A 13,191-nucleotide genomic window follows, 5' to 3' on the forward strand; every position below is an offset into this window, starting at 1 on the left:
AATGCCTTAGCAAACTAGTTAGAAGAGAGTAAATTATATGGCATGTCATACCACAATATTAGTTATAATACACATGTCAGAGTCTCAGTGCCTCCTACATTACACGGACACAATCTATTTGAGAATGGAATTATTGAAAAGCTGCCCTGAAATTTGGAAAAAATGAAATCTTTCTAGTGTAAATACTTTCCGAGCTCATATTCTTACATAAATCAAATAAGAATCTGGACGCACCATAACTCAGCAAAATCCCATGTTCCATGGGGGAACAAGTTCTATTAGCCAAGGAATATGTATATATTTTGTCTTTCAATATTGTATAATGGTTGACAGCTGGTCAAGCAAAATCTCCAGATTTGGACCGGGGTTGAACACAATCCAATTCTACAATCCAGGCATAGGCAAACTGAGCCCTCCAGATGTTTTGGGACTACAATTCCCATCATTCCTGACCACTGGTCCTGTTAGCTAGGGATGATGGAGGTTATAGCCCCAAAACATCTGGACGGCTGAGTTTGCCTATGCCTGCTGTAATCCTCTTGATGAAGCCACCTTGGGTTTTAGATATATGGGAGATTTGTTTTTTTTTCTTAGTTTCCATATATCCTTCTCCTATGCTTGAAATTCCTCATCTGTTATCTGCACCAAAGAAGAGTCACAAAAGACTCGGACAGTTCTGCTTAGCATAAGATTGAACTCAGAAAGCACCAACACCCAAAAGCGCTTTTGGAACAATTGACCCAGGGCAATTTCCACACGTAGGACCCCACCTATAGGGTGAAACATCAACAATGAGCAAGAAGAGTTATGAATGGTGAAAACACTCCTTGAAACTACTTGGGTGTTACTTGTAGGCCAAACATTTTTTTAGCAATGAATTAGAACCTTATGAAAATAAAAGGCACCACCCTCTTGGTAACCATGTATAAAAACCCCAAAAAGACACAGCAGCATCACTAGATTCCTTCAGCACGGAGACACTCCACTCGAGTTCCTTTTACTGCAGAGCCTGGTAAGTCATGCTACAATAATTCATGCAATTATTTTGCATGAATTCTTGAAAAATATCTATTGATACTTGCAATACCTCCTGACAATCTTATATTTACTTTCTTAGAACTTGCCATTTGTTAATTATTCAGCATTCTCATGCCTTGTTATGCTGCCTTTTCTACGGGGATATATGTTCGGTATTTATTACCCCTGCTATGCAAAAAATGAATCTGAACTTCAATGTCTAAAATCCCTGGTAGAGGACAAGGATCCTGAGATCACATTAGGGGTAGTCAAATTCTGTGTGATCGACATAAAACTTAGGGAACAAGCCGTGCTATCACAATGATTAAGGCCTTAAATTATAATTTTAGCTTATATCTTAGTGACTAAGTTTTAATTTATATATTTTTAAATATATATATCTGTATTGTCCCTGTTATACCTAATTGCAAATTCAAATGTATCCCTATCATGTTTTATCACTTCCTTGATATTGTATGTGGGCTGGAACTGGTCTGTGACCGAAATAATAAATTCAATTATTCAGCATTATATATTTGCGATCTTTTCTGGCTAGCAGAACTGGAAGTGGAAATTAAGAAGAGAAATAGACCATAGCAGAGCCATTTTTCTCAGTTGGCATGCTCTGTTCTTTGTTTCCGCTTTCTTACCCATTTTCAATTTGTACAAAGGGAAGATTAAGTCGTAGAATGTTGTTAATAAGCCCATATAATGTTTGGAATGTCTTAGGATGGTGGTCTAGGGACAGTTCTGTATTATTGGGCAGAAACTGAACACTGATTCAAGGTAGTGGAGGGGGTGTAGATTTACCAATAATGATTAGAATTAAATGTCCTTGCTCTTGGTGGAAGGTTTCCAATAAACTATATTAAAAATAATGATGTTACTGCTATTTTAATTTTTTATGGGTTGTATTCAACTAAGGGAGAGTAGACCAACTGCTATGAATGGACCTAAGGCAAGGGTAGCAAACATATTGCACTCAAAATGGTTTGGACTACACCTCTGATTGTCCCTGGCTGTTGGTCATGTTGGGTGGGGATGATGAGAGTTGAACTCCACAACACCCGAAGGATACCATATTGACATTCCCCAAACAAAATTATTCATGTCCATTGATTTCCATGGGTTTACTCTGAGTACAACTAACATTGGAAACCTGGAAGATAACTTTATTAATGGCCAGAAGCCACAATGACTGTGTTGAACCTCCATTGTCAAAGGCACTTTACCTTTAACTGCCAGTTGCTGGGAATCGCAAGTGGGGTATTATACAACCTGGCTCCCATTCATCACTATATTTTTCTGCCCACCTCTGAAGTTTCATATGTTTTTAAAGGTCTGTTGAGGGACCTGAACACTGTGAAATTATATTATCATTGACCGTTGTACACTGTGTCAACCCCGCACCTGATGTTTCTCCTCAGTTCCACACAACCACTTCAGCAACGATGTCTGCCAAATATAACCAATGCTTCGCCAGCTGCCCTGCCTCCACCGTCACGATTCAGCCACCTCCCTTTGTCCTGACCATCCCTGGGCCAGCTCTCTACTGCCCCGACCAACCACTCTGCATTGAGCAATACAACCCCTGTGCTCGTATGATTACCTCCAATGAAGGAGCAGCCTTTGGTGGATATGGTGCAACCTCCCGTCTGAGTGCCACAGGCATCTATTCTCAGAAAATGCAGTCCGGAGGCCTGAGCGGATGCAGTCCATGCCAGCGATTCTAAGCTCCAAAACACAGAGCACAGAACGAATATTGTGAAGACCATGGAATAAGAAATCAAAATGTTAGATCCACTGAAAATTCAAGTTGTTGAAATGTGTCTCTCGACTCTTTCAAAATAAAGTATTCACTGCATCAAAACTTCCAGTTTCCTGCTGTTGTCATATATTTCACATATATACAGTGGTACCTCGGGTTACATACGCTTCAGGTTACATACTCCGCTAACCCAGAAATAGTACCTCAGGTTAAGAACTTTGCTTCAGGATGAGAACAGAAATTGTGCTCTGGTGGCACGGCAGCAGCGGGAGGCCACATTAGCTAAAGTGGTGCTTCAGGTTAAGAACGGTTTCAGGTTAAGAACGGACCTCTGGAACGAATTAAGTACTTAACCCAAAGTACCACTGTATCAAGCTTCTGTTTAAAAGTGAAACAGAAATAATCTATTTGTAGGGAACTAAATGCTAAAATACACAGTTTCTTGGAAGCCCCTAAGAGTTGATAGTGGATTGTAGAGCTGGCCCTTTCGTTAGACAGCAAAGCAATTGCCTCAGGTTGAAAGACACTCAGGGTGACAACACACCCAGCAATTCTGCCTGAGTCTCCTGAACAGGGGAAGGGCTGTAGCTCAGTGGTAGAGCATTTTCTGTACATGAAAGTGGTTGCAGGTTTAGTCCCTGATAGTTCCAGTTAGTGCTGGGAAGGACCCCTGACTCACAGTCAGCCATTGCAGGCAATACTGAGCTACATGGTCCAATGATATCACTATATATAATAAAAATATTATCATGTCATCATGCAGCCCACATTTGAGGAGCTGCAGTGCCACATCAAAATTTTGGATTTGTGTGAAGTCAGATAGCAACCTCTGCTGGAAATGCTTGCTAATCCTGAAATTGCATGAAGTTAGAGCAGGGGATGAGAGAAAAAGTAAAGGCAAGTTGTACAACAGCAGCAGTCGTGGTATGACAGTGAGAAGGGAGTTAGACTGAGAGGGGGAAAGTGGTGGTTTAAAACACCATCAGAAGTTTGAATAAAGCAGTGATGAAGGAACACAGAGGAAAACCATGGCTTTAAACAATAGCAGAGATCTGAATAAAGCAGGGATGGAGGACCATTGCAGAACTTTACAGAATTAAACAATAGCAGAATTTTGAGTAAAGTAGCATGGAGTAATTGAGGATTCTGCAAACTTTATTTCTCTCACACATGTGTGCTAGAGATGCGGGGACAGAGGTAATGAGGAAATAAACTGTCCCCTTTCTCATACTTCAAAACTTTGTTGTTGTTTAGTCATTTAGTTGTGTCCGACTCTTTGTGACCCCATGGACCAGAGCATGCCGGGCACTCCTGTCTTCCACTGCCTCCCGCAGTTTGGTCAAACTCATGTTCGTAGCTTCGAGAACACTGTCCAACCATCTCGTCCTCTATCGTCCCCTTCTCCTTGTGCCCTCCATCTTTCCCAACATCAGGGTCTTTTCCAGGGAGTCTTCTCTTCTCATGAGGTGGCCAAAGTACTGGAGCCTCAGCTTCACGATCTGTCCTTCCAGTGAATGGTTGGTGTTTTCAAGGCTACAAACATGAGTCTGACCGGACTGCGGGAGGCAGTAGAAGACAGGAGTGCCTGGCGTGCTCTGGTCCATGGGGTCGGACATGACTAAATGACTAAACAACAATTTGGAAGTAAGTTAGTGTTCATCTCATCTGAATGTCTTTAAAAACAAAATTGCTAACTAATGTGGAGACGTGTTTGGAAGGATGAGAACCTGTCAGGCTTCCAGGAACTGGCTTCCTCCCCCATGGCTGTAGATAAGCAGAACAAAGGAAAAGGAGTCTTCTTACCAGTTAAAAACTTTAATAATCACAGCGAGAGGAAAAAAACCACACATTTCCTAGTAATGGCGGTGCTCTTAATTCCCACTCCCTTCTGTCCCAATGAACCTATGTCACTTCTATGTCTAGAAATCTGAGCTTGTCCCCTCTGTGCTTTCTGTTCTGCCACTTTCTGAGCCCTTCTAGACCTTGGGGAGGGCCGTGGAGGAATGCTGTCTAGAGACTGTGAACCTGTGAACCCTTTCCCTTCCAGTGTTTCTTCTCCTAGCTGTTCACCATCCAGTATATCCCAGCTTCTGCCTTCTGAACTATGTCCCTCTGCAAACCACTGTTCCAAATCCATACTGTCCTCCTGCTCCTGGGAAGATTCAGGATCTGGAGCAGGGAGAGGCTCCCACCATTCAGTGGCGTAGCGTGGGGGGTGCCAGGGGGGCCGGCCACACCGGGCGCAACATGGGCGGGGGGCGCGCTCGCACTAGCAGCTCTCTGCCCCTACTAAAATCCACGAGTTAGGGAGCTCGCTCGCTCGGCTTGGCGAGGAGGTCGCGGAAGGGGGAGGGCGAAGCCTTCTGCTGCGGGCAAAAAAAGGAGAGGAAGCCGGGCGGGCGGGCTGGCTGGCTGGCGGGGGTCTGGCTGTGCCTGCTGCTGCCGGGCTTTGACAGCTTGGCGAAGCGGAGGGAGAGGAGCTTTATGGTAATTGCGGCTCTCTCTCCACTGGCCGCCTGGGTAGTGAGCCGAGCCGAGCAGGGAGTCTGGCGAGGGGGCGGGAAGAGACTTTTCCACCTCGCCTGGTCAAAAAGGAGAGCGGAGTCTCCTCAGGGCGCTCTCAGGCAGGGCAGGGCAAGGCAAGCAGAGCGAGGAGGAGAGAGAGGGGAAGGGGGGGGGGAAGCAGCCAGGAAACGCTGCGGTGTGGAGGAATCAATTAAGGAGAAGCCTTGGAGAAGGGGAAAAAAGGAAAGAAAAGAGGCAGCTCCAGGAGAGCGCGGGGGAAAGAGAAGCCTCGCTGCTGCTGCTTGGGAGAGTAAATTACTGTACTTGCCTTGCCCCGGGTTAGGGGGCGCAAATTAATTGCCTTGCCCCGGGTTAGGGGGCGCAAATTACTTGCCTTGCCCCGGGTGCTGATAACCCACGCTACGCCGCTGCCACCATTCCTCCTCAGTCCAGCCCTCCGCAGCATAGTCCCCGAAAGAAACAGATCCTCTCATTCCTGCCCTCCAGCCAGCTCTGCTGGCTAAACCTGCAGGTGGGCATGCAGCTGGCAGGGTACTTGCTGGCTGCAGGGAGCAGAAGGCTCCAAAACAGGGCATTCTGGAGGTTTTCCATAGATTCATAGAATCGTAGAATTGTCAAGTTGGATGCCCCACGAGGGTCACCTAGTCCAGCTCCTTGCAGTCCAGAAATCTTTTGCCAGTGGGGAGAGGTAATGCTGGGCTGAAGCCCAGTGGGTCTTGAGCCAGGCTCACTGGTATCACAGTGCCAGGTCTGATTGCTGTGCCAGCTCAAGGATGGCGGAGTTACTGCCCCCTTCTCAACCTCAGTGCATTTGGATGGCAGAGCGACACTTACTCCACCAATCAGTAAAGCCTGAGTGGTAGTAGTGTGGTTTAAATGGCAGGCTAAATTATCTGAGTAAAATAATCTTTTCTATCCAGCCTTGAGATAGACGCTTCTTTTATGATTGTTGTTTCATTAATGTTTGAGAAATTGCAGAAATTCCTGAAATAACCACTGAAGTCTCCAGAATTAGCCCCGTTAAACAAGGTGGATTGTCATTTCAAACCTCTGACTGGTTGTCATCTTGCAGCTGCCTGGCTTGCTGTTGCACAATATCGGAAGAACGTAAAGGGCTCCATGTAAGCTAATTGTTATAAACCGGTTTGGTGAGTTGATCTGGTGGAAAAATGAACAGTGAAACTGCATCTGGCTAAAGGAATGAAATAAAAAGATTCTTTTGAGGCAGAGGGGTGCTGCTTTATTGTTTATGCAAGCAAAGAGGAAACAACAGACATCTCCCCGAAGCATAGAAAACTTTCTGCCTGCTATAACATTGCCATTTTGGATTTTGATACTTCCTAAACTGATGTTTTTTTTGTTTTGTTTCATTCATTTTACCTTACACTCTCTTTGTATCCTCTCTGATATGAGGAGGGAATAGTTCTATGCTTTTAAAATGGAGTCAACATGTTTCTCTGGAGCAGTGATGTTTGTATCTGGTATTAGTAGCAGTACTATTTAGAAACTGCCTTTAGAGAGCTTTCGGTAGCATGCATATATTTTAAATGAAAAAGCAAATGCCAGTGTCAATTTTTAAAGGGGGGGGGAATTGCTCTCTAGGGCTATAAATTGCTTAAATTTATCTGGGTTGGAGAAACATGATCCACAATGAAACTTTAGCAGCCGTGTTGAAACAATGAATAAGAGTTTAAGGATCCAGGGCTGCAAGTCTTGTAATTTGAACGTGTATCTGAGAGTAAATAAATCTTAATGAGCACATTTGGCACTTTCCCCAAACAGCCAAAATGCTTAAGATTTAAAAAAAGAAGAAGAAGAAAAAGTTGAGATGAATAGAGTCTTTTGATGCCAAAAAGACACCCAAGTAAGCACCAGGTGATATTTCCTGGAAATAAGTCAATGGGTTGAACTAGTAACTTACTGTATTTGATCACCATCCTCTGCCCCATTGGAAACTCTAAGACAATGCCGGGGAATCTTTGCCTCTGCAATTGTTGCTAAACTACAACCCCCATCCGCTGTAGCAAGCATGGACAAAGGCTAGGGATGATGGGAGATGTAGTTTGGGAACACCTGCCCTAATATGATCCCTTATTAGACAAAATATTATACCATTGACTTAATAGAAATAGCAATAATATCCTGGGCTGATCTAGGAATAGCTCAGCTGTGGTCTTCATTCAGACCTTTCCTCAGTATTGTTGGTATTCATCAGAAATCACTTGTGACAAAAAAACTGGGATTGCCTTAATTGCTGTTTTGTCCTAGATAGCTCATATCTTGGGAAACAGAGTTTCCAAAGAACGGATTCTACCAATTAATGTGATGTCACATAAAATAACTCTTTTGCACCCATTAGAAAATACTAAATGCAGACCCTCCAAGTGTCCCTATTTTCCAGGGACAGCCCCAGATTTACAGAAGCCGTCCTGGTTTCAGATTTGATCCCTGAATGTCCCACTTTTCCTTAGGACATCCCTATTTTCATCAGAGAAAAGCTGGAGGCAGTGCTAGTGCGAGAGCCAGTGTGGTGTAGTGGTTAAGAGCAGTAGAGTCCTAATCTGGTGAACCGGGTTTGCATCTCCGCTCCTCCGCATGCAGCTGCTGGGTGACTTTGGGCTAGTCACACTTCTTTGAAGTCTCTCAGCCCCACTCACCTCACAGAGTGTTTGTTGTGGGGGAGGAAGGGAAAGGAGAATGTTAGCCGCTTTGAGACTCCTTTGGGTAGTGATAAAGCGGGATATCAAATCCTAACTCTTCTTTTTCTTCTTCTTCTTCTTCTTCTTCTTCTTCTTCTTCTTCTTCTTCTTCTTCCTCTTCCTCTTCCTCTTCCTCTTCCTCTTCCTCTTCCTCTTCCTCTTCCTCTTCCTCTTCCTCTTCCTCTTCTTCTATATTCATCAGAGCAAAGATGACGGTAGTGCTATTTTTTCTAGAATTTTTCAGATTTGATCCCGGAATGTCCTGCTTTTCATTAGGACATCCCTATTTTCATCAGAGAAAAGCTGAAGGCAGTGCTATTTTTCTAGACAAAGAGGTGCTGGAACTCACCATCATCACCCTTCCTTTTCCCCTTAGAATGAAAATGGTTTCCCCCGAGAGGTGCCGGAACCGAGCTCCAGTGAGTTCCAGCTGGAAAAAACAACCACTCTGGTTGGAGGGTGTGGAGTTAAATGACCACCAAGCCAAGGAGACAAGTAACTATGCAATATTTACAAGCTATCTTAAGGCAGCCCTGTCTAGGGAAGTGTTTTTTTTTTAAGGTTTAATGTTTTATTATGTTTTTATTAATGTTGAAAGCCACCCAGAGTGGCTTTGGCAACCCAGTCAGATGGCGGGGGTACAGTGGTGCCTCGCAAGACAGAATTAATTCGTTCTGCGAGTTTTTTCGTCTAGCGAACTTTTCGTCTTGCGAAGCACGGTGTCGGAAAAGTTTTGGAAAAGCTTCAAAAATCACCAAAGTCTTCAAAAACCTCAAAAAAGGCTACCACACCGCGTTCTATGAGTTGCTCCTCGAAGTCAAGTCGCAACTGTATTAACGGTGTTAAGAAAAAAGGAAACAAACTTGCAAGACGTTTTCGTCTTGCGAAGCAAGCCCATAGGGAAATTTGTCTTGCGAAGCAGCTCAAAAACCGCAAAACCCTTTCGTCTAGCGAGTTTTTCATCTTGCGAGGCATTCGTCTTGTGGGGCACCACTGTATTATTATTATTATTATTATTATTATTATTATTATTATTATTATTATTATTAAATAGGACATCCCTATTTTCATCGGGGGGGGGGGTTCCTCTTCCCATGATGTCACTTAAATCAGACTTAAATCCAAACCCAAGAGAATTAGAATCTTGTTTTACTTTTTTAAAGAGGGGCACAGCTCAGTGGTAGATCCAATGCAGATGGTCCCAGGTTCTATCCTTGACTGGGAATGTCCCCTCCTTAAAACCCTGGAGAACATCTCCCACTCAGTGTAGACAATACTGAGCTAGATGGACCAGTGGTCTGACTCAGTATGAGGCAGCTCCCATGTTCCTGGTATTGCTGTTCTGTGTTGTGGTTTATTCATTTCCCCAGTGGAACACCATCTGGGGTAGAAACCAGAAAGATCAAATGACACTACAAGGAAACTGCAGGTGTTGATACAATAGGAAGTTTTATTACTATTACTGAGAAGCAGAAGCAAAGAACCTTTCCATAGTTTCAGGTGGCAACCAAAAGCCAATCCAGGGATGGAGGTTACTTAAATGCAAACATTACTAATGAGAAAGCAAAAGATTGCAGCCAAAAGATTGGGAGACATATGAGAAGTCCATCAGATATCTGCAAGTGACCGAGCTACATAATTTGTTGGGGGGTTTTGTTCCTTTTTTATAAAGGAAATGACACACAATAGTGCTTTTCAGATTGGGTGGAACCTTGGGTGAATCAGAAGCTGCAAATATTATCAGCTGGTCTGTTCTGGCTAGGAGTAGGATTGAATACATGTGAACTTATGCTGACAAACTCAGAAATTCTGAACATCCCAGTTATGAATGAAATTTTCTGATTTTTTCCCCACAGTCGTCTTCGAATGTTCATTCTGTGCCTGAGTTGAGGGTCCTTAGAATCTTCGGCAAGGGTCACTTCTGGGTAGCGACAGCGGAGAACAAAGGCTGGGGGAGATGGCTGCACCAGCGGAGATGGAGGCACATCCCACATTTCCCTCGCAGCACAGAGCGGGAGCACAAGGGTTGCATTGATCGACGCAGAGAGGCTGGTCAGAACAGTGGAGAGCTGGGCCCGGAATGCATATAGTGAACGGTGGTGGCTGAATGGTGACGGTGGAGGTAGGACATCTGCTATAGCACTGGGTCTTTCCACAAGACATATTTTCTGAATGGATCTAAGGAAAAGCATTAAAATAACATAAGAAGAGTCTGCTGAATCAGGTTAATGGCATATCTCGTCCTGCGTCCTGTTCTACCAGTGGCCAGCCAGATGCCCCTATTTTTATCCAACAAGCAGGGCCCAAGCACAACAATATCTTTTTACTTCAAATAGTCATGACTTCCTTCAAAGGATCCTGGGAAATGGTGGTTTGTTATCAGGTTCTGAGAGTTGTTAGGAGCCCTCTCTTCCCCATACAGTACTATAATATTATAAGTGATTTGATTTTCCTCTTCCCAAGGAATGCTGGCAGGAGAAAATGTGCCCCCTATTAACTCCAAGCACCTTAAAAAGTACAGTTCACAAGTTTCCTTATTTTTCACGAGATATTATAGTGCTATAACTGTATAGTGCTGATAATTTAGGGTCAGATAATTTCATTGGAACTAATATGAATAGGGTTTAGTTAACTGAATTCTAGTACTTTGCAATGAACAGTTTGCAATGTGGTAAAAGTTATTGTCATGGGATACCATCCCCCAATGACCTGGTTATTACCGAATTATTGCTACTCATTACATGACAGTGTAATCTCCACCCATTTGCTAAACTACCTGAACCAATATTCTTGAATTTCTGCCCTCCCTTCCACTCAACAGTACCCAGTCTCAGGTGTCCCCTGGCTCCCCGTGGACACCAATACCAACCAGAGGATGAGATGGTTGGACAGTGTTCTCGAAACTACTGACATGAGTTTGACCAAACTGCAGGAAGCAGTGGAAGACAGGAGTGCCTGGCATGCTCTGGTCCATGGGGTCATGACGAGTCGGACACGACTAAACGACTAAACAACAACAATCCAAGTCATAGGGGATTCCTTACAGGGACTCCCCAGAAAACTTCAGGGATTGAGCATGGATACATTAAAATCAGTACATCAAAATCTAGATCACCTTGCCCTCTAAAACAAAGTAATCCTGTTGAATCCCTGCCTGCTTTGACCTCAGCATACATCTTCACATGTCCCTCCTAGGTCCTACCACCCATTTCCATCTTGCAGTATCCCACAAAAGAACCACCAAGAAAATTAGCATTCAGTGACTAAATTTATCCCCAAAAGCTGATGGAATTCAAAGATTCTGAATATGCTAGAATGCATCTTGGTTAAACTTACCTGATTCTTCAAAGAGCAGGATTCAACTGGAGTGTCTCAGTGTTGGAGGAGGCTGATGTTGTCTCCTGACATTTCAGGGCTTTTTATACCATTCCTTTCCAGAAGGTCCCAATTAACTGCTAGCGTCATGTCCTATAATATAATATCCATCCTGTTCCAAGGTGTGAGTTCACCATCCATACTCATTTGTCCTGCCTGGTGTTTCATCCCATAGGCAGGATCCTCCCTCCGGAAATTGCTAGAGTCCAAATACTTGCAAACCTGACTTTGGAGAATACTGAGCTAAAACAGCCTTCCTAGCTCAACAGCTCAATTTCATGGAATCATCCATTTGGAAAGGACCCCAAGACTCATTTAGTCCGAAACCCTGCAATGCAGGAGTATGCATGTGTCCCAGAATAAAGATACATGCCCATTCACAGTGATAGGATGTCTACCACCACAATCACGGGTTGGCATGAGACAGGCTAGCTGGCACTTCATAGCTCTAACCTCCAACACCATGCTCCACCAATGCATCCCCTGCCTCAACCACCTGAGCCAAACACCTCCCTCTGCTTAGGGATAGGCCCAGCTGTTCTCCCTGGTATATCAGCTTATATTCAGGATTCTCCCACTGAAAATTGCTAGGGTCCCCTGCCTCAACCACCTGAGCAAGACATCTCACTTTGCCTAGGCGTAGGACCAGCTATGAACATGAAGAAATTCACCTTATTTGGTGGAACTCCCCCATTGACACAAGTAATGGCAAAGATGATGTTGGGAAGCTATTTGCATCCCATCTCGGTTGATTAGAGTGCAGTGCTGATAGCCCCAATGCCATGGGTTTGACCCCCATACAGGCCACGTGCATATTTCTGCATTGCAGAATGTCGGACTAGAGGACCCCTGGGGTCTCCTCCAACTTTAAAATCCTATGATTCCTTGATTCTATGAAATTGGGCTGCTTTAGCTCAGTAGCACCCAAAGTCACGTATAATGGTTGGGAGTTACTCGTGCGTAATCCTGCTCCGTTTGAGCATCGGATTGCCTGGTTAAACCCTCCGGACTGCACAGCCCATCTCAGCGTGGCTGCCCTTAGTCACTCGTAGAATCTGTCTCTGTGGCCGTTTCTTAAAGCGTAGCCAACATAAGAGTTGTTTGACGCCCAATCGTCTCCGCCTCTCACTGCGCGGGAGTCTCCTGCGCAGGGTGGGCGTGGGCAGCGGGGTGCTTGGGCTCTCCTCGCTAACTTCCAACGAAGAGTCCTGGAGCCCCTGCACCACCCTGTCCCATTGCACTCCTGGATCCCTGGTGTTACACTCGTTCTCTTCCCCTTCTTCCCAGCTGAGTCTCCCTGTAGCGCTGGGACCTTCCCCTGCAGAATCAGAGACCCTCTGCTTCTCCCGTGCCTCTGGTGGCAGTTCCCTGACATCACGTTTGCAAACATTTGGACCCTAGCAATTTCCGGAGGGAGGATCCCGCCTATGGGCTAAAATACCAGGTGGAACAAATGAGAATGTGGAGTGAAATCACACTTTGGGACAACCTGGATATTGTAGGATGGGACATGATTATAGAAGTTAATTAGAACCTTTTGAAAAGGAACAGTATAAAAAGGCCTGGGATACAAGGAGACACCATCATCCTGCCTCAACACTGAGACACTCCAGTTAGTCCTCCTCCTTGAAGAATCAGGTAAGTTTGGTTAAGATAAATTACAGAATGTTCAAAACCTTTGAATTCCAACAGCTTTTGGGTCGAAGTGGATATTAGTATATATACTGAGCACAGAGGAGGCAGGGGATCAAGAGTATTATTTATTCTGTACTCTGGAATGCCTATGAACATCCCAACAATGCTATC

At 44.5% G+C, this 13,191-nt stretch overlaps 1 long non-coding RNA gene across 1 annotated transcript; it reads left to right on the forward strand.

Moving 5' to 3' along the window:
- The first annotated feature begins 937 nt into the window (after positions 1–937).
- On the forward strand, positions 938–2,887 carry LOC308575317. The gene is made up of 2 exons (XR_014002765.1): positions 938–1,012; positions 2,445–2,887. It is a non-coding gene; the product is annotated as an uncharacterized lncRNA (long non-coding RNA).
- Positions 2,888–13,191: the final 10,304 nt, after the last annotated feature.

Source organism: Podarcis bocagei, assembly GCF_964188305.1.
Source record: "Podarcis bocagei genome assembly, chromosome: 16".
Classification (NCBI taxonomy): Eukaryota; Metazoa; Chordata; class Lepidosauria; order Squamata; family Lacertidae; genus Podarcis; species Podarcis bocagei.